A 20151-nucleotide genomic window follows, 5' to 3' on the forward strand; every position below is an offset into this window, starting at 1 on the left:
TGACCTATAGTTTATTCCATTTTGTCAGATTTGATTGATCAACTAAAAACTACCTTTGTATGATCTGCAACCAATTTTACCACACGATCAAAGAGGTTACAAGAGACATAAACCATCAAGCCCTAGGGGCTTGGATTCCAATTTTGCTGCTTCCATAAAAACCTAAGACATATCCAGCAGCAAAGCAAATATGCTTATGAAAAATGCTCACAATCTGCTTGATTTTGAAATGAAATGCATTGGAATGCAGAAGCAGCATATATCATAACAATCAAACTAAAACTTAGTATTCAAATATTTAACCTTGCAAACAAATCCTCAGATTGAGCACTAAAAGCTGCGTGATTATAATTTACTGCAATAAGATCTTCTCTTCCAGGTTTTTTTTTTAAAAAAAAAAGGATATGCAGGTTATCAAAGGCAGGGCAGTCTAATGGATAATGCCCTCAAGTTGGTGGGACCTCAGCCATCTCATGCTCAACAGGACTTGGAGCAACTGGGTAGTATGTGTAATGAAGCTCCCCAACATCATCTCCTGAGAGTTTTTTCCAGCCATCACGTCCAACATAATACACTGAAATACAATATTAAAATGAGGAAAACTGCCATTAAGATAAACCACACAAACCTGCAGCTTCCAAATGTAGAGATGTGTAATACGTAGAGATACTGAGGGAACCAATTCGAGTGTATCTAGTTAGCAACTAATTGCAGAAAGCTTTTAAACAATAATACTAGTTTGATTATTGTTAAGTTTATCAAATCCAACAAACTGAACAAGCTGCAATTAAAAGTCTTCAAGAGGTAAGAGAATCTGCCTACAGCATACATAAAACTCTAAACTACAACTAGTATTCACATATCACTGCTTAAGAAGCTAGGGTTTAGAATAATGATTAAGAGTACACACCACTGGCTACGCCGCCACTAGCCCCATCACGAAAGGTTGCATGATAGATGGCTCGACGAGCCAGTTCCGCAGCTTCCTCAATTGACATGTCATAACCGATACCTGATTTAATAATAGTAAATATTTAATGCACAAAGCTAAACTTTGTACCGTAATAATGCAAAGGATGTTCAGATACTTACCCGTTATCCCAGTACATCGCATATGCATATGGCGATCCAGATCCAACAGAAAAACGTGTACCTTTAAGTCTTCCTCCTTCACTGTCAACATAATACAAACCAGGTCCCTGAAGGCATGCAACAGAGCACAAAAATGTCAAGCATTGGAGCAGGATTAGGCAGTGTTTATAGATAGACACAGAACCATACTGTCTCATCCCATCCAGCGATCATGGTCCCAACTGAAAGGCCCATTCCACGATATGAGTATAGAATATTGGCCAACAGCTTTGAAGCACCTGCCACTGATATCCTTCGCTTGTTTGCCAACTCATGTAGGCGGCACTAGCCATAACCAAAATCAAACCAACTTGTAAGGCTAAATGAATTTAAACTTGAGACCATTAATTTGGCTGGCAAAGACTTAAGAATTTGCAAGTGAGAACAAAAGAATTAGCTCTATACTAAAACAAGGTGAAAGATCCAAGAGCAGCATATTTCTTGCCTTGATGCCCAAATTCCTATGCCAAACTGGCAGTCTGCAGCACCTCCAGCCATTGTTCCAATCATGTATGGATTTATCTCAATGATTTTTTTGACAGTTTGAGAAGCTGAAAAAAAAGTTAGGTGTCCAGTGGTAAGACCAATGTTTTAAACCAGATCATGGAACAAACTGGAATGGTGACCAGGTTCTAGGTCACTGATATGACCATTCAGTCAACCGCAAAATGAACCATAACACCATCATGAAATAAATCTTAAATAAATTATAAAATAAAAAATATATGTAAAATTTTAAATTTTTTTAAGTATGTTATTTGCACTTTTCAACATTCTTTTATAATTGCAAAGCATCAATCAATTCACAATTGTATCATCAAATAGAAATGAAAAAAGGAAATAAAACATGCTTCATGGTATGTCTAAATTTTGAGATTCTAATAACAAACATTTAAAAGTTTTTTAACATGTCAAGAAACCCTTTATTGAGCTACTACACATGCATACATTACATTAAACATTCATTCCAGACTAAGTCAAAATGCAAACACATTTGAATTGGAACTATGGCAGCAAAAAAATAAAAACTGAAAATTAATAAATAACATCAAGCACTTAGAATCTTAACGACCTACATGCTTTTCTGAGAAGAAAAAAGTTGACTCTAAACCAACCCAGAAGGAAGAAAGAAACCTATATCCACTAGCTTTTTCCTCCCAGCTCCCTTCTGGGTCCCCTCCCATCTCCTTTTTGAGTCCCAACTCTAATGAAAGATTGAAAGAAATATTCTTTCATCCCCTAGCCAATTTCAATTTTAGAGACGGGGGGAGGTGGCGGGGCGTGGTTGAGGGCTTGAAGGAGAGCTCTGGCCTATGTCACCTTAATCGGCCCTAAGAGAGCTGGTCCTCACTCTTGCTCAAAAATGAGGGGGGAAGCAAAACCCTAATAAGTTCAAGATTGGCACTGGAGAAATTATGAATTTACATAGTTTAAGAACTAGTTGGTACTTCCCAAGTCGGAATGGTTCAGCAGTTAACTGGTTCAAGTGGTTCTCACAAAATATGCAGTTTTGTTAGGCAATTGGGTTTAGGAGGTTATTTGAACCAGAAGCCTGACTGCTTGATGTTCAACTGGTTCAACATGCTGGTCTGCTCCGGTTTGTTAAACATTGGGCAAGACAACCAGCCAAGCATTGATACAGAAACAAATCAGCTAGACAATCATTATTGAATCAGGTGGATTAGGGGTCTAAAAAACATGAAAGACTACAAGTCTTACCAATAAAATTGGGGTAACCTGCTCATTAGATCACATTTAGATGTCCTTAACTTTTGTATCATTTACTAATTTGTATTCACAGACATCCATTGTTGGATGAACATAGGAAGTTGGCTCTAATCAACAAGAACAAGGAATTCACATCCTCTCCCCTGCCTAATGACAGCATGCAATGTCTTTTATGGTGAGTGCAAACAATAACGTTATTTGGAAAACATACGCAGAAACACGAAAACCATGTATATTGCATCAGTTTAATGGCTCACATTACTTCATCATTAGTTCTTAATCAATAGTCAAGACCTTTGAAATGAAAACTAGATATATTAGTACTGTTATCAAAGTGTTATTTGAAACGCCCTAAGCTCCTTTCCCAACATTTCAACCAATAAATCTAAAAAACAAGACCTCTTCACCAGAGCATTTTACTATGCTACAGTACTTGGTGCCAAATTGCCAATATAATGTGAATTGTTCTCATATATCCAAAAACTGGGTGCTTTTAAATTTCCAATAATTACTCGATTAGTCACCTTCATGACCTCTTTATTCTACCATCAGATATCCTCGTATTTGTTTCCGCAACTAACTTCTCCACTTTCTTGTATATAAGAAAGCGTGCAAGTAACTACAAAAAAAAAAAAAATCAACATTTAAACTGACTAAATTGTCTGGCTGTACAGAAGTCCCACAATTCCTTGGGGGGCAATCACTTAGTTCCAACTATTATAACTGCCCTTGTTCATTCCACACTAAGAACTCTAGGAAGATTCATTAAGCTCCTCTATTCTTGATGGATATTCTCCCATATGCCAGGTAAATTTCTTAACTGGTTGGATATTCAGTTAAAGCAATTTAGTTTACCAAACAAATGTTTCATGTTGTGCTTCTAGGTTGCGCCAACATATCTATCAAACAGATCTCATTACAGTATCTCATAAACATCAATATAGAGTATGCGTTTAGAGAGCTTTTTTTTTTGGTGGGGGGGGGGGGGGGGGGGGGGGGGGGGGGGGGGGGGGGGGGGGGGGGGGGGGGGGGGGGGGGGGGGGGGAGGTAAATTATTGTTCAAACCCTGGGTCATAGTCATGTTGTCTACTTAAGTCAACATCATCCCAATATTTTTTCCCTTCTCCCACCTGGAGTGGGGGAATATACTGGAAGTTAGTCTTATGTACCACAAATGTTAAAGGGAAAAAAGATGGCATCATAAGGTGAGGTGTGATGCATTCTCAACAGGATAAGTTATAGGAGAATAAGGTTTTAAACCTACAATACTCCTAAAAGGTTTAAAAAAAAAGAAAAACAATTCCAAATACATAAATATTGTGGATATCAATCTTTTACATAACCACATAATTTGGTCTGGATCACATTTCCCACATGTCAAATACGGACGAATCCTAATGGTTAGTTTAGGATATCATAATACACCTACATTTGAAATATGTCTAAATGTCATGCAAAAATGAAAGAGATACAGCTAATTCCTTCTAACCGCTCCCTACCCACTTTGTAGGTGCTTCCTATTCTTTTTCTTTTAGAGAGACCTGCTTCCCCACACCCACTTTCATTTTATGTACTTAAAGGTTATAGAAATAATCAGGTAAGCATTGAATGCCTCGCCTCCTCTGCAAAAAGCGACTTAAAGGTCCAAGTTATACATGTCATATTAAACCCTAATGTGAGAGCCTCTGTTTATGAAGCATTACAATAAGACTCAAGGCATTTTGGGGATTAGGGTTTATGAGAGACTTGCCTCAAGTCATGAGAAAAATAAGTTTAAAAAATTAATCATGTTAATTTGATCAACTAGGTCACTTTGTTACCGAGAGCAAAGGTAACTCTGTGCCGTCTGCAAAGCACCCACTCGCCACCAACCCCCCTTCTCTCTCCTCTCCCTCTTCCAAAAAAAAGAAAGAAAAAAGAAAGCCCTTATTATGCAAAATAAGAAAATAAAAGAATCAACTAGAACGTGAGCAAATAGGTACAAATCATCCTCACTGATTCAACGAAAGAAATGCATGTGATTATCTATGTATTGATATAAATAATATAATTTTGTCATGACAGCATCCTCGCTAAAGGCAGGCCTCTGTTTATAAAGTCCAAAACAAATACCAGATACTTATGTGGATTATGATCCTCTCCTTCACAACAAGCTTTCCCTGTAAAATGAAATCTCAATCCATCTTGTTGAAAGCACATTCTCAGTTTGCTAGCGGAATCTCCAAAATTATAAATTTATTCCTCACTAAGTTTATCAGCAATAAGCAAGGCTTATTCCTCACTAAGTTTATCAGCAATAAACTAGGCTTAATGTTCTAGTGACATGGCATTGTTGTCAAAGACAAGCATCATGATGGTGTGGCTGAATAGTAGAAGGGTCATAAGTCCCTTACAGGATATTAGATGTCATTTTAAAGGAAATAATATTTAAAGATGTTATTCTAAAGGAGATAATATTTAAAGAAATCTCCAGAAGCTTTTGGTAAGGATTCAAGGCATATAGGTGATACTCGAAGACAAGCATGGGCAGATCTGATATAAACCGGTTCACTATTGCATCAAAAATCAAGACAAGGTAGAAAATTTGAAATGCCTATCTGTTAGATCCATCCTCACCAAGCTCGTTGCAATAAGTGGCCAACAGACTTCCATTTACCAATGTATTTGAGGGTGATATAATGAGCTAAATTGAAGCTCTGATCCAACTTCCTCAATGAGGCTTTTCAAAACCAAGGAAAGCAACATGTGTTTCCTTACTGATTCCTCTCAAACAGAACAACAGGGAATGCATAGTACATTATGCATCTTGGAGGATAAAGTCTATGCAAGGAGTCAAGGACCCTTATAAAGCTGAGCTCATGCCTTTTTCAAATTAGGATTTACTTGGAGTGGTGCTTTATAAAGACAAACACCTCAAGATGTATGGTGGGTAGCATGGTGATGCAATGCAAGCTTAGGACTTGTCTGACCAGTAGGTCTAGAAAACTCCCAGATATAGTGCAAAGGAAGACTAAACTAGAACCTGCATGCTGTGCCCAGATATTCCGGCAATTAGAAACTAGAATTGGGTGAATTTAGGTTAACTAAGATTTTAGAAGTTAGATTCGAGGACTGAATAGATGTAAATCTTAGATATGAAATCGTCAAAAACTTTAACAGAAAAAAGCAAGAATTTCATGCATAAATCACAAGATTATCATAACAGCATAACCAAGATTTGCCATCTTGATACCGAACCTCGTACCAGTGCCTCACTAGCACAGTGTCGGTACAGTTCGATACGGAGTTTTTTGGCGTACCGAGTGTTGGTACGCCACCCATACAGGATACCGGTACCAAACTAGTAATTTCGCCTGTACCGCTCGATTCGGACCGATACGGCGTACCTTAACCATAATCATAACCATCAATCTTTTCCAACTATTCAAGGTCAGTTTATGGATCTTCGTTTGCCAAGTATTCCCATTGAGGGCCACCTTTGATGTTATTCCAAGCTTTTCCATATCCTTCTCACAACCTCAATCGATATTACCTTATGTCTTTCTCTACTTTTTCACAACCTTCCACAACAAACTAAAGTATCTCTCCTTATTGGACCCTCCTTCAATCTCATTACATGTGCCCAAACCATCTTAATCAATTTCCATCACTTTGTCCTTAATTTGGGCAAATTTTCTGCTATATTTTTTCAATTTATTGTTTCTGGGTTTAATACACAGCCATCTTACATCCTCATATATGCCGTACTCAACTTGCTTTCATGAACTCCCTTTTATTACCCAACACTCAAAGTTGTAAAGCATTATAGGCATTATTGTTCTATAGATTTTTTTTCTTCATCTCTGAGGTATACATTGACTACATAATGCTTTAGATGCACCTCTCCACTTCATCCAACTAGCTCTAATTCTTTTACCTGTATCTTAATCTACATCACCCCATTATTTTGCATAATAGAACTTAAAATAATGGAACAAATTGCTTTGTAGTATCTCTTGTCTATCAATCTCAATCAGAAAATTATCTTCATTTTTATCAAGGTCTGCAAAACAGATATCGAGAACCTACTGGTACGTTATTGATTCAGTATGGTATGGTAGGATATAGTATGATACACCCCATGCCAAGACAAGCTTCCAACATTTTTTTTCACTCCCAAAGTAGGTACGCCTGAAACTAGCAGTACGAGTCAACACCAGACAATTCTACTAAGCTAAAACCATACGGACTAGTTCAAGTCATATAGCAAAACTGAACTTTCGTACATGCTAGTACCTTATCCGTACCATACGACACGATAGGGTTGAAATTATATCAGATACTAGAATATTTCATTTCTATATCTATTTTGTTTCACAAATACAGATACAGATACAAATATTCGGATGCAAAATTCATATTTATATTTATTTTAAACGGATATGGATACAGATTAGATATAGAGGCATGGATATAGATATAGATATAATTCGAGTAATTAGATTTTATGATCACAGAATCAAAGATATTACTAAGTAGTAATAAATAAAATTAAAAACATATTAATGTAGTAATTTATTTTTTTAAAAAAATCATGAGTGCTATATAAATAAATATGGTTACAAATAGAATCAGATATTCGAATATGATTGGATAGTTTATCCATCCATATCCATTTTTCTTTGATAGATATCGATACGGATACGGATATAGATATTAATCGGATGCTCGAATTTCTATCATATCAGGATAGATTCAGATATGAAAACGGATTCGGACGGATTTTATCCGATCCACTTTCACCCCATGACACAATCTGTACAAGGTGATACAGATTCATATAACAAATCTTGGTTCCATTCTTACTATAATGCAGAATTCACAAGATACTACTTGTTAAAGGTTAACATCATAGGATGGAAAAATTAAGAAAAATAAGAGTGAGATTTGTATACTAGAGTGTTCATAAAATAGATTTAAATAACTGTTCTAGTAAATCAATGCAATGATAGAAAAGACATAAATAAATAGACATGAAAAAAGACATGAAAAAAAATTAGGGGAAAGAGGAAGAGGGATGCTAAGGATGGCCAAAGAAGAAAACCATGCATTTGTAAGTTAAATGCATCATAAAAGCCTTAAATAAAAAAAATCCTAAACCAGATTCTTAGATCACCCAATAGCCCCACAGGAGAGAACATCCCTTGGAAAGAGACGGCTTGGAAGCTAAGGCATGCAAATGCCCCAGAGGGGAGAGAGACACGACGCTTATGCCTTTGTCTTCTTCTACTACTTCTCACTAATGGTCCTCCTTATGGGCCCCACGTCTTAGTTTATTTGTTGATGTTGCTTTTAGGCCAAGGAGATGGTTATTGGAGCTATATCAAGTTCAGCAACAAGGTAAAGAAAACAAACCAAGCAAGGTTCAGCTGCTCTTCTTTTCCTCTTTTTTTTAGAATGTATTTCTTCCCATGCTCCCTCTGTTCTCCTAAACCTTTGTTGTGTACCTATGTCCTTTTGAGCATAACATCTTTTCTTCTTTAACATCCACTATCTATTTGGGATTAATTAGAACTTACAGGCCTTAGCGCAAAGGTAAGGTTGCTCTATTGTGACCTAAGCGTCACAAGTTCGAAACATGAAAATAGCCTCTCCACATGCCGGAGTTGAAAGAGTAGATGCCCTACAAGCCAATCGCAATATGTATTGTGAAGGATTTTCTTTTGATTTTCCAAATCATGTACATGACATTTAACATAAATAAAGGCATTGTGTTTCATCATATGCTGTTGATTATATTGTTGATGAAACCTCTTAGATTAAGACAATGATTTTTTTTTGAGGCTATGATGAGATCATACTAGTGAGACCTAAAATCCTAAAACCTAATCTTAAATATTCCCAGTCATTGGTACATTGAGTCGGGGATCAATGTTTACCGGAAAGACTGGCACATCTTATGTATGCTCGATGCAGAGGGTGATTGATCTCACAATCACTTGTGTGGAGACACTAATACAAAGATGTGGGTGCTCATTAGAGAAATGAGTTCACTGAATTGACCTACAAAGAGAAATCTTATGAAGTCTTACTTACATGTCAAAAGATGATTCTCTTAGTGGGAGTTGTGCAACTGATCCTTTGACCTGAGATCACCATAGTATCTTGTGCACATAAATCCATATTTTGGTTTCCACTCATTCATGACAATAAGTTATGTACGAGGTCTTCTGGATATGGTGGATTGTGTACGAAGGTTATGAGTAGGTCAACAAGGAATTAATCACTTCTAGTAAGAGAAGATCGCATCCTATTTATTCTAATCATATGATAATTCAGGAAGCCTTTGATCAAAGCACAATGAAAATTAGAAAGAGTTTCTAATGTTTCATTATTCGAATTATCATTAGAAGATTGAGAAATATATGAATATGAAATTGAGTTTGACATATATTCATACTCATATACATATTCGGGATGCAGTTTGTTTAAAGGATTGAATTGCACGGTAACTTGCCACTGAAGGGTATTTTTGGTATTTCACCAAATTCCATATTTTTCGGGTAGACATGACACGTTGCTAGACGTCAATCTTGTCTTATAGGTTTGATCGAATTAAAGAGTTTAATTCGATCACCAATTAGAAAGGATTCTAATTGTTAAGTTCGGGTTCGCGCAGTTTGGACTTAAATCGATTAGAAGAGTTCTAATCAAGTTGGGTCAACTCGCACTCACACCTATTGCTGGCTAAGTATGGAACCCAATGGGTCACACACAAGAAAACTTATTAAGGGTCTAATTGGATTAGATCATGTTTGCAAGATAGACATCCTAGCAGGTGTTGCAAACCCTTAGCTCTTGATTCGAATTGGATTCGAATCCATTCTTAATTGATCTAATTTGATTAGATCATGTTCTAATATGGGTTAGCCAAGAGTTGGCACCTAATTGGCTTGGTTTGAGTCTAATTGGATTAGATTTAATAAATCATTCAATCTAGACCGTTAGATCTTGATCTACCGTTGGATGAAGACATAATGGAGAGTTGGTTTAACCCAATTGGATTGGGTTAGAGGATGGCTATCATAATTGACCATTGGATCTTAATCCCCCATTGGATGAAGACATAATGGGTCAAGTGAATGGCGCCTTGCATTGGAGCCCTTGGATCATCATCATGAAAGATCAAGAGGTGAGGCGTGATGGACATGTGATTAGCATGTGATGTTGACTTGGTCAAAATATGGCACCACATGAAAGGACATATCATTTGATACACCTCCTCACTTGATCTGCACCTCCTCTTATTTGATATGGCCCTTTAGATGATGCCCTTTCATGAGAGGATGTGTGGATGGGATGCATCCCTTGGAGATGCATCCCTACACCTATTATAAATAGGCTAGCACTCCATGGGTTTCATCATTCCAACTCCACCCCACTCCTCTCTTCTTTCTTTCTTACATTAGTTTCTTTCTTTCTAGCATTGCTTCTAGTGTGTCCTAAGCCAAGACAAGGTGGTCTTCTTTAGGACAAAAGGATTAGAAGTGATTTTAGAAGGTTAAAGAAAAATAGAAAGAAAGGAAAGCAAGCCATTAGAGTTCTTTAGAAGAATTCTGCATTAAGGATCAAAGTCTTTGGAGCTTAAGACTTAAATCAAGTTTTCGTGTGGATCAACGTTGGAGGGTGAACACTTGGGCACCTAGTGGAAATTCTGCACATTGGATTAGCGTTAGAGGTATTCTTCTATTTCTGCATTTATATTATATTATTTGATTGCTTCCATTAAGGTGATCTTGGCTTATAAGGGTTTTATGTTAAGAACTTTATCAAGAAATTTTTAAAATTCTAGCTTCCGCTGCCCATTATAGCATGCTAGAACCCTTCAGTGGTATCAGAGCCACCCTTAATTGGTTCAATCAGGTGATTATGCATGATGTATGATTGTTAAATTACTATGAGATAGTAATGTCATATGTTTAGAGGAATGCTGAATTATATGATTCATATATGATATGATATATAATAAAATGTCATGATATGAATTTTTTATAAGAAGATATGTTGAAGCATATTAATTGATCCAATCAATTGGTAATAATTTGTACATGCTATGAGATAGCCATGATGTATATATGCTATGAGATAGTATTATGTTATAAATTTCATGATATGAATTTTCATATGAAGATATGTTAATTGATTTAGTTAATTGGTAATAATTTATACATGCTATGAGATAGCTATGATGCATGATAGTTGGTTATGATTTATATATGCTATGAGATAGATATATAATTTGTTATAGCATATACAAAGACATATGTTCAATATGTTATAATTATAGAATGTGCATGAGACCAGTAAGCCCTCAATAACATTATATTAAGTCATAGTGTTGAAAAACTTTGAGCTGACCCATTCTAGAACAATTAATCTAATTGGTGTCTAAGGAAAGCACTAAAGGTGGTTACTTAATTAGGACCTTACTCTCTGAGTAAGGGGAGCCTCCCACCTGCTTACCTGGCCAATTGTTTGATTGCCTATTATGGATAAGCTTAATGTTGATAAACACTATGATATCCTTCCTTCATGCCTCGACATTATTATGTCAAGATCCATGCTAGTTTGTTGTGCAACCAAACTTGCAATGGGACTGATGTTATACTGTCTTGGTGCATAAGAGATGCTTATGGCATATTTTATATATGTTGCTTTGTTGTGCAACCACAAGGGCAATATTATTTGAATATGACTATATGGAAATGAAGGGTTTGACTTAACTAAAATTATTGTTTGTTGTGCAACACAAGGCAATAAGTATTTTAAGAGGACAGATAAAGTTGAGAATTGCATGAGATGCAATTGGAAAGAGTTTCCTACCTTTGAACTCATAAGAGTTTGTTGTGTAACACAAGGCTTTTTATGATGAATTAGGATCTCAACCCTACTAAGAAAAATTATATTTTCGTTTATCATAGGAGAGGGCTATGATATTCGATAAAATAGTGGAGACAATTAGATTAAAGTCCTTATCTAGTTGCAAATGTCATCATGATTGGTTGCTTATATAGTTTTGTTCTTGCATATGTAGAATTATTAAAATGGCTCTTCACTTTCACTAAGAGGCATCTTAGATGCCAACAAGTTGACCGGACCAAACTATGTGGACTGGTTGAGGAATTTAAAGATAGTACTCACTCAGGAGAAAATTTCCTATACTTGAAACCCCTGATCTTGGAGATCTAGGGGATGATGCTACAGAAGAGGAGGTTGCCACACATAAGATGTGGAAAATGACAGTTTACTGTCAAATGTATCATACTTGCCTCTATGAGCAATGAATTACAGAGGCAACATGAAGAACATGGACACTCAATCCATACTTCTCAATTTAAAAGAGTTGTATGGAGAACAAGTAGAACTGCTAGGTATGAGATATCTAAGCAGTTGTTCCGTGCTAGAATGAATGAAGGAACTCCAGTGCAAAACCATGTCTTATGGTTATAGACTTGATCACCAGATTAAGTCAATTAGGTTTTGCTATGGATAGTGAGCTCAGTCAGGATTTGATCCTGCAATCACTGCCTGATTCATTCTCTCAGTTTGTTGTGAATTTCACATGAACAAGCTGAACACTCCTGCCTGAGCTGTTAAATATGCTCAAAAGCTGAAACATATTAAAAGGAAAAGGTCCATCCTTCTTTTGATAGGCTCAAGGAAAATCAAAATAAGGGTTTAAGAAAATTGAACCCTAAGTAGCATCAAAAGAAGAAAGGAAAGAAAAACTCCAAAGTACCTGTTTTCATTGCGGCAAAGGGCCACTGGAAAGAATTGCAAGAGTTTTCTTGCAAGTATGAAGACCGATGCAAGAGTTGCATCAAAGGTATGTTTATGTTACATGCCAACTTGTCATTAAGTTCTTCAAATTCAAATTCATGGGTATTGGATACCGGCTGTGGTTTCATATTTGCAAATCTTTGCATGGACTACAGAAAATTAAATTTTGAAGAAAGGTGACTTCGAGCTGTATGGCGCTGGAGGAGAGTCCATCCAGGCTGAAGCTGTTGGAACCTACCTTGGAATTGCCTTCGGGAAAGCTCCTAAATTAGAAGATTGTTATTATATGCCCAAAATTATTAGAAATGTAATTTCCATTCCTTTGTTGTTAAAGAAAGGTTGAAATTAATATAAAGGGCAATGGTTGCTCTATTTATTTTTCTAATAAATCTTTGCAATGGCATTATGGAAAATGGTCTTCTAGTTTTATTACTTAATGACAATGTCTTTCATATTAATAAAAGCAATAAAAGAAAGAGAGAGAAGTAAATAACACCCTTCTTTGGCATTGCCGACTTGGTCACATAAGTGAATCAAGAATCAACAAGTTATACAAAGAAGAGTTCTTTGATCCTTATGATTATGAATCATTAGGAACTTGTGAATCTTGTCTTATGGGAAAAATGACCAAGTCTCCATTCATGGACATGGAGAAAGGGCAAGTGAGTTATTAGGACTTATGCATACAGATGTATGTGGTCCTATGACAACTCCAGCTAGAGGTGGATACTTTACTTCATCACATTCACTGATGATTTATCAAGGTTCGGATTGTGTATCTTATGAAACATAAATCGAAGCCTTTGATAAGTTTAAAGAGTATCAAAGTATGGTTGAAAAACAAACCGGAAAGTGTATTAAAATCCTTCGATCTGATCGAGGAGGTGAATACCTTTCTAGTGAATTTTTAAATCATCTTAAAGAAAAGGGCATTCTCTCTGAATGGACACCTCCGTATACGCCACAATAAATGGTGTAGCTGAACGGAGGAATCGTACTCTATTAGATATGGTAAGGTCCATGATGTGCTTTACAGATCTTCCTATTTCCTTCTGGGGTTTGCCTTAGAAACTGCTACATATTAAAGGATACCTTCAAAATCTGTATCTAGTACTCCATATGAGATATGGAGAGGAAAAGAAGCCCAATCTTAAATATTTAAATATGGGGCTGTAAGCTATGTCAAAAGAAATTTTGGACATAAGCTAAGTGCTAGATCAGATAAATGTATTTTAGGTTATTCCAAAGAAGTATTGGATACTCTTCTATCATCCTACTGAACAAAAGGTATTTGTAGTAGCATGCCACTTTCTTAGAAAGAGTTTATCTTAGAAAAGGCAAGGAAAGAAGAATTGAACTTAATGAAGTTCAAGACCTACAAATGAAACACAAGAATTCTTCAACCAGATGTACCCATTGATGAAGTACAACCACAACACACATCTCCTCTCCAAAGGTCAGATAGAGTGCGAAATGCACCTAAGAGGTATGGGTTTATCATTGAGAATGATGAAGCCCACATCGTCGAAAATGATGATCCTCTGACCTATTCGGAAGCTATCATGAGTAATGACTCTAACAAATGGTTAGAAGCTATGAAATCCGAAATAGACTCTATGTATACCAACCAAGTATGGACTTTGGTTGATGCACCAGAAGGTGTAAACCCTATAGGTTGCAAATGGGTCTATAAGAAGAAGATTGGAGCAGATGGCCAAGTAGAAACCTACAAGGCTAGATTGGTGGCAAAAGGTTTCAGGCAAAAGCAAGGAATTGACTATGATGAAACTTTTTCACCAGTTGCCATGCTTAAATCTATTCGGATTTTGCTTGCAATAGCTGCATACTATGATTATGAAATTTGGCAGATGGATGTCAAAACCGCCTTCCTTAATGGTTATCTTGAGGAAGAGGTTTACATGACACAGCCAGAAGGATTTGTCTCAAGTGGGAGAGCAAATCAAGTATGCAAGCTTAAGAGATCCATTTATGGATTAAAGCAAGCATCGAGGAGTTGGAACATCCGTTTTGATACAACAGTCAAAGAGTTTGGTTTTATCAAAAATGTGGATGAACCATGTGTGTACAAGAAGACTAGTGGGAGTGCCGTTGTCTTCTTAATATTGTATGTAGATGACATACTAATCATTGGAAATGATATTCCAATGTTACAATCGGTCAAGACTTGGCTATCAAAAAGCTTTTCCATGAAAGACTTGGGAGAAGCATCCTATATACTTGGTATAAAGATCTATAGGGATAGATCTAAAAGGATGCTAGGCTTGTCCCAGTCTAAGTACATAGATCGTGTGCTGAAAAGATTCAGCATGGAAGGAAGTAAAAGAGGTTACTTACCTATGAGTCATGGCATACGTCTCTCTAAGAAGATGTCTCCTAAGACATCTGAAGAGAGGAATAGAATGAATTCTATTCCCTATGCTTCGGCAGTAGGATCAATTATGTATGCTATGCTATGTACTAGGCCTGATGTTGCTTATGCCTTAGGCATAACAAGCAGATTCCAGGCTGATCCAGGAGAAATCATTGGATAGCTGTGAAAAATATTCTTAAGTACTTAAGAAGGACTAAAGATATTTTTCTAGTTTATGGAGGATCTGAGTTGAAACTAGAAGGATTTTCTGATTCTAGTTTTCAATCAGATCCAGATGATAGCAAGTCCACTTCAGGGTATGTCTTTACCCTAAATGGTGGTGCAGTGAGCTGGAAGAGTTCCAAGCAGCAAACTGTAGCTGACTCAACTACTGAGGCAGAATACATCGCTGTAAGTGAAGCCGCTAAGGAAGCTGTCTGGATGAAGAAGTTCATCTCTGAGTTGGGAGTAGTTCCTGAGATTGCTGGACCAGTTTCAGTTTATTGTGACAACACTGGAGCTGTTGCTCAAGCAAAGGAACCAAGATCTCATCACAAATCCAAGCACATTCTAAGACGCTTCCACCTCGTTCGAGAGATCGTCGAGAGACAAGACATAGTCATTGAACGAGTAGACACAAAGAACAACTTAGCAGACCCGTTCACTAAAGCTCTACCACAACAGCAGTTCGATCGCCACCTCGATTGTATGGGGATGAAATATAGAGCGATTGGCTTTAGTGCAAGTGGGAGATTGAAAGAGTAGATGCCCTACAAGCCAATCGCAATATGTATTGTGAAGGTTTTCTTTTGATTTTCCAAATCATGTACATGACATTTAAATATGAATAAAGGCATTGTGTTTCATCATATGCTGTTGATTATATTTGTGATAACCCTTAGATTAAGGGCAATGGTTTTGACTATGATGAGATCATACTAGTGAGACTAAAATCCTAAAATCCTAATCTTAAATATTCCCAGTCATTGGTACATTGAGTCGGGGATCAATGTTACCGGAAAGACTGGCATCTTATGTATGCTCGATGCAGAGGATGATTGATCTCACAATCATTGTGTGGAGACACTAATACAAAGATGTGGGTGCTCATTAGAGAATGAGTTCACTGAATTGACCTACAAAGAGAAATCTTATGAAGTCTTACTTACATGTCAAAAGATGATTCTCTTAGTGGGAGTTGTGCAACTGATCCTTGACCTGAGATCACCATGTATCTTGTGCACATGAACCATATTTTGGTTTCACTCATTCATGACAATAAGTTATGTACGAGGTCTTCTGGATATGGTGAATTGTGTACGAAGATTATGAGTAGGTCAACAAGGAATTAATCACTTCTAGTAAGAGAAGATAGCATCCTATTTATTCTAATCATATGATAATTCAGGAAAGCCTTTGATCAAAGCAGAATGAAAATTAGAAAGAGTTTCTAATGTTTCATTATTTGAATTATCATTAAAAGATTGAGAAAATATGAATATGAAATTGAGTTTGACATATATTCATACTCATATACATATTTGGGATGCAGTTTGATTAAAGGATTGAATTGCATGGTAACTTGCCACTGAAGGGTATTTTTGGTATTTCCACAAATTCCATATTTTTCGGGTAGACATGACACGTTGCTAGACGTCAATCTTGTCTTATAGGTTTGATCGAATTAAAGAGTTTAATTCGATCACCAATTAGAAAGGATTCTAATTGTTAAGTTCGGGTTCGCGCAGTTTGGACTTAAATCGATTAGAAGAGTTCTAATCAAGTTGGGTCAACTCGCACTCACACCTATTGCTGGCTAAGTATGGAACCCAATGGGTCACACACAAGAAAACTTATTAAGGGTCTAATTGGATTAGATCATGTTTGCAAGATAGACATCCTAGCAGGTGTTGCAAACCCTTAGCTCTTGATTCGAATTGGATTCGAATCTGATTCTTAATTGATCTAATTTGATTAGATCATATTCTAATATGGGTTAGCCAAGAGTTGGCACCTAATTGGCTTGGTTTGAGTCTAATTGGATTAGATTTAATAAATCATTCAATCTAGACCGTTAGATCTTGATCTACCGTTGGATGAAGACATAATGGAGAGTTGGTTTAACCCAATTGGATTGGGTTAGAGGATGGCTACATAATTGACCATTGGATCTTAATCCCACCATTGGATGAAGACATAATGGGTCAAGTGAATGGCGCCTTGCATTGGAGCCCTTGGATCATCATCATGAAAGATCAAGAGGTGAGGCGTGATGGACATGTGATTAGCATGTGATGTTGACTTGGTCAAAATATGGCACCACATGAAAGGACATATCATTTGATACACCTCCTCACTTGATCTGCACCTCCTCTTATTTGATATGGCCCTTTAGATGATGCCCTTTCATGAGAAGATGTGTGGATGGGATGCATCCCTTGGAGATGCATCCCTACACCTATTATAAATAGGCTAGCACTCCATAGGTTTCATCATTCCAACTCCACCCCACTCCTCTCTTCTTTCTTTCTTACATTAGTTTCTTTCTTTCTAGCATTGCTTCTAGTGTGTCCTAAGCCAAGACAAGGTGGTCTTCTTTTAGGACAAAAGGATTAGAAGTGATTTTAGAAGGTTAAAGAAAAATAGAAAGAAAAATAAAAAGCAAGCCATTAGAGTTCTTTAGAAGAATTCTGCATTAAGGATCAAAGTCTTTGGAGCTTAAGACTTAAATCAAGTTTTCGTGTGGATTAACGTTGGAGGGTGAACACTTGGGCACCTAGTGAAAATTCTGCACATTGGATTAGCGTTAGAGGTATTCTTCTATTTCTGCATTTATATTATATTATTTGATTGCTTCCATTAAGGTGATCTTGGCTTATAAGGGTTTTATGTTAAGGAACTTTATCAAGAAATTTTTAAAATTCCTAGCTTCCGCTGCCCATTATAGCATGCTAGAACCCTTCAGGAGTAAGGTTGTGTGCACCTAACCCTCTTTAGACCCTGTAGTGGCAGGAGTCTCATGCATTAGGATGCCCTTTTTATTGACACTAATTTCGATATATGATACTTTGATTAGTTACTTGATCTTAAGACTGATGAGACCAACCTTGGTTTTACCCAACATCTAAACTGAGAATCAACCTTTGTCTCATACTACAGCTCTCTAGAATGTCAGTTATGTGTCATCTTCTGTTGAAATCAGTCCTAGTAACCTGATTTGTTACAACTCAGCATAGGACCTATTCACTAAACTGAAAATCATTCATTTTTCTCCGAACCACCAAAATTGTTGCCTTTTGGAATGCAACAAGAAAGCAAGATAATAGATTGATAGAAAATCCTGAATTTCTATTATTAGGTCCGTCGATGTTATAGCATGGCATCCCCAAGTAGTCCTACATCAGCTAGTACTTCTTGTGAAAGAAATCGTCCTCTCAAGAAGTTCTGGAATAAGCTTCGAATGCAATTCTGAAGCAGCAGCAAGCTAGATAGAAGTTTCCTAATAATATAAAAGCAAAAGTTATAGCTTTATTATCAACTCATCTTTTTCCTTTCCTTTAATTTCTTCCCTCCAAGTTCCACACTGGTCATTGATGCTAAACTCAATAATCAACTTGAAAAGTTCCTTCATGATTGTAAGGGCAGCAAGCAAGACATTGTCCACTTACAAGAGGAAATGATGTCAGTGAAAACGTCCATAGCAATCAAGCTATCATCCATTATGAACACTCGAGACCATTTTAACATGCAGAACTTGCAACAACGGCTCTAAAAGGTGAAAGCCTTGGGGTTGAAAGACCCATGGAGATTGGGTTGTCTTCCTTTGCCACATGTCCTACTCAGATCCACAACCTAATGCCCCATCGACAACCCATGTTTTGCATGATTAAAAACTACAGATTAATGATATGAATCAAGCATTAAACTAAAGCAGTTGACTTCCATGGAAATATGAACCAAAGGTCATCCTGGATTTAAAATAAGCTTGAAGACTAATTCATGTAGGTGTAAGCTTTCGGATAAGAAGCTTGCATGTTTGCAGAGGACAAATGCAAAGAAACGGTGACAAGTTGCGAACAAAATATACACAAACTTACTACGCCACCATAGATATCAAGAAAAGAATAAAGACAATGATAAACTCACAGTTGTATCAACCAAACCAATAAGCAGAGCTGCAATTTATGCAACTTCTGCAAGGGAGCTTGATTGTAAGCTGTATGGACAGACTAGTTGTATTTTTCAGACTCTATGTCGAATGAAGATGTCATGATATTGATATATAGCAAAGGACTGGTTCCTTCGATCTCGTTCAGTTTTATTAGCTCATAGATTACACACCATTGTAGCTGCAATGCAGATTGCCTACTAAATTATCAATATTGAGAAAAAAAAGCCTGTCATAAAGACCTCTTCGAATAGATTTTTCTCGAATGGACTGTCATATGCTTGATGAGAGCAGATCAAGGTCATCAACAGCCTTGCTGACCAAAAAACAGTCTCAGTAGACACCAACCGTAAGCTTGTCTGCATATATAGCGGACGAAGCAAGATGGAAGCAAAGTCCAAGAATAAGGCTAAATTCCAATAAAACAAATGAAAAGGAATTGGCTACTTCTCAGCCAATAGACACCAATAAATCATAGCCTCAAACAGAGGACAAAAGTAGTTATCTTGGAGACTAAAGAGAGTGATGATAACAAGAATACTAATAACAAAGAAGATAATGAGGTATTGTTTTTGAACCTCCTTTTATCATATTGAGGGGCTAGTACAGAAGATTGGAGGCATAGAGGCAACTTCCAACTTTGAGTCAGCTAACCATGTGCCATGGTTATCAAGTCCAACAATTAGACTGACATCTCTATGCCATCAACAAGCTCAAATTTACAAGCCAATGGCACCTGAGTTTGGCAACGAAACCCTGCAAAGTGGCGTGGGCAAAAACAACATGGACCTACAAGGTACATAAGATATGTTTAACAACCATTGATAGGTCATTAGATAAGGTACCATATCATGTCCTTCCAATCAAAGTGTGCTACATTCTTCTCGAGTGCCTCCAATTATTTAGCAAATGTGTAGCACAACAACTACAATAA

General features: G+C 36.8%; 1 pseudogene; it reads right to left on the bottom strand.

The window, feature by feature from the left end:
• Positions 1-218: 218 nt before the first annotated feature.
• Positions 219-20151, bottom strand: part of LOC103718985 — a 28292-nt pseudogene continuing 8359 nt past the window's right edge.

Source organism: Phoenix dactylifera, unplaced genomic scaffold (genome assembly GCF_009389715.1).
Source record: "Phoenix dactylifera cultivar Barhee BC4 unplaced genomic scaffold, palm_55x_up_171113_PBpolish2nd_filt_p 000342F, whole genome shotgun sequence".
NCBI classification, from domain to species: Eukaryota; Viridiplantae; Streptophyta; class Magnoliopsida; order Arecales; family Arecaceae; genus Phoenix; species Phoenix dactylifera.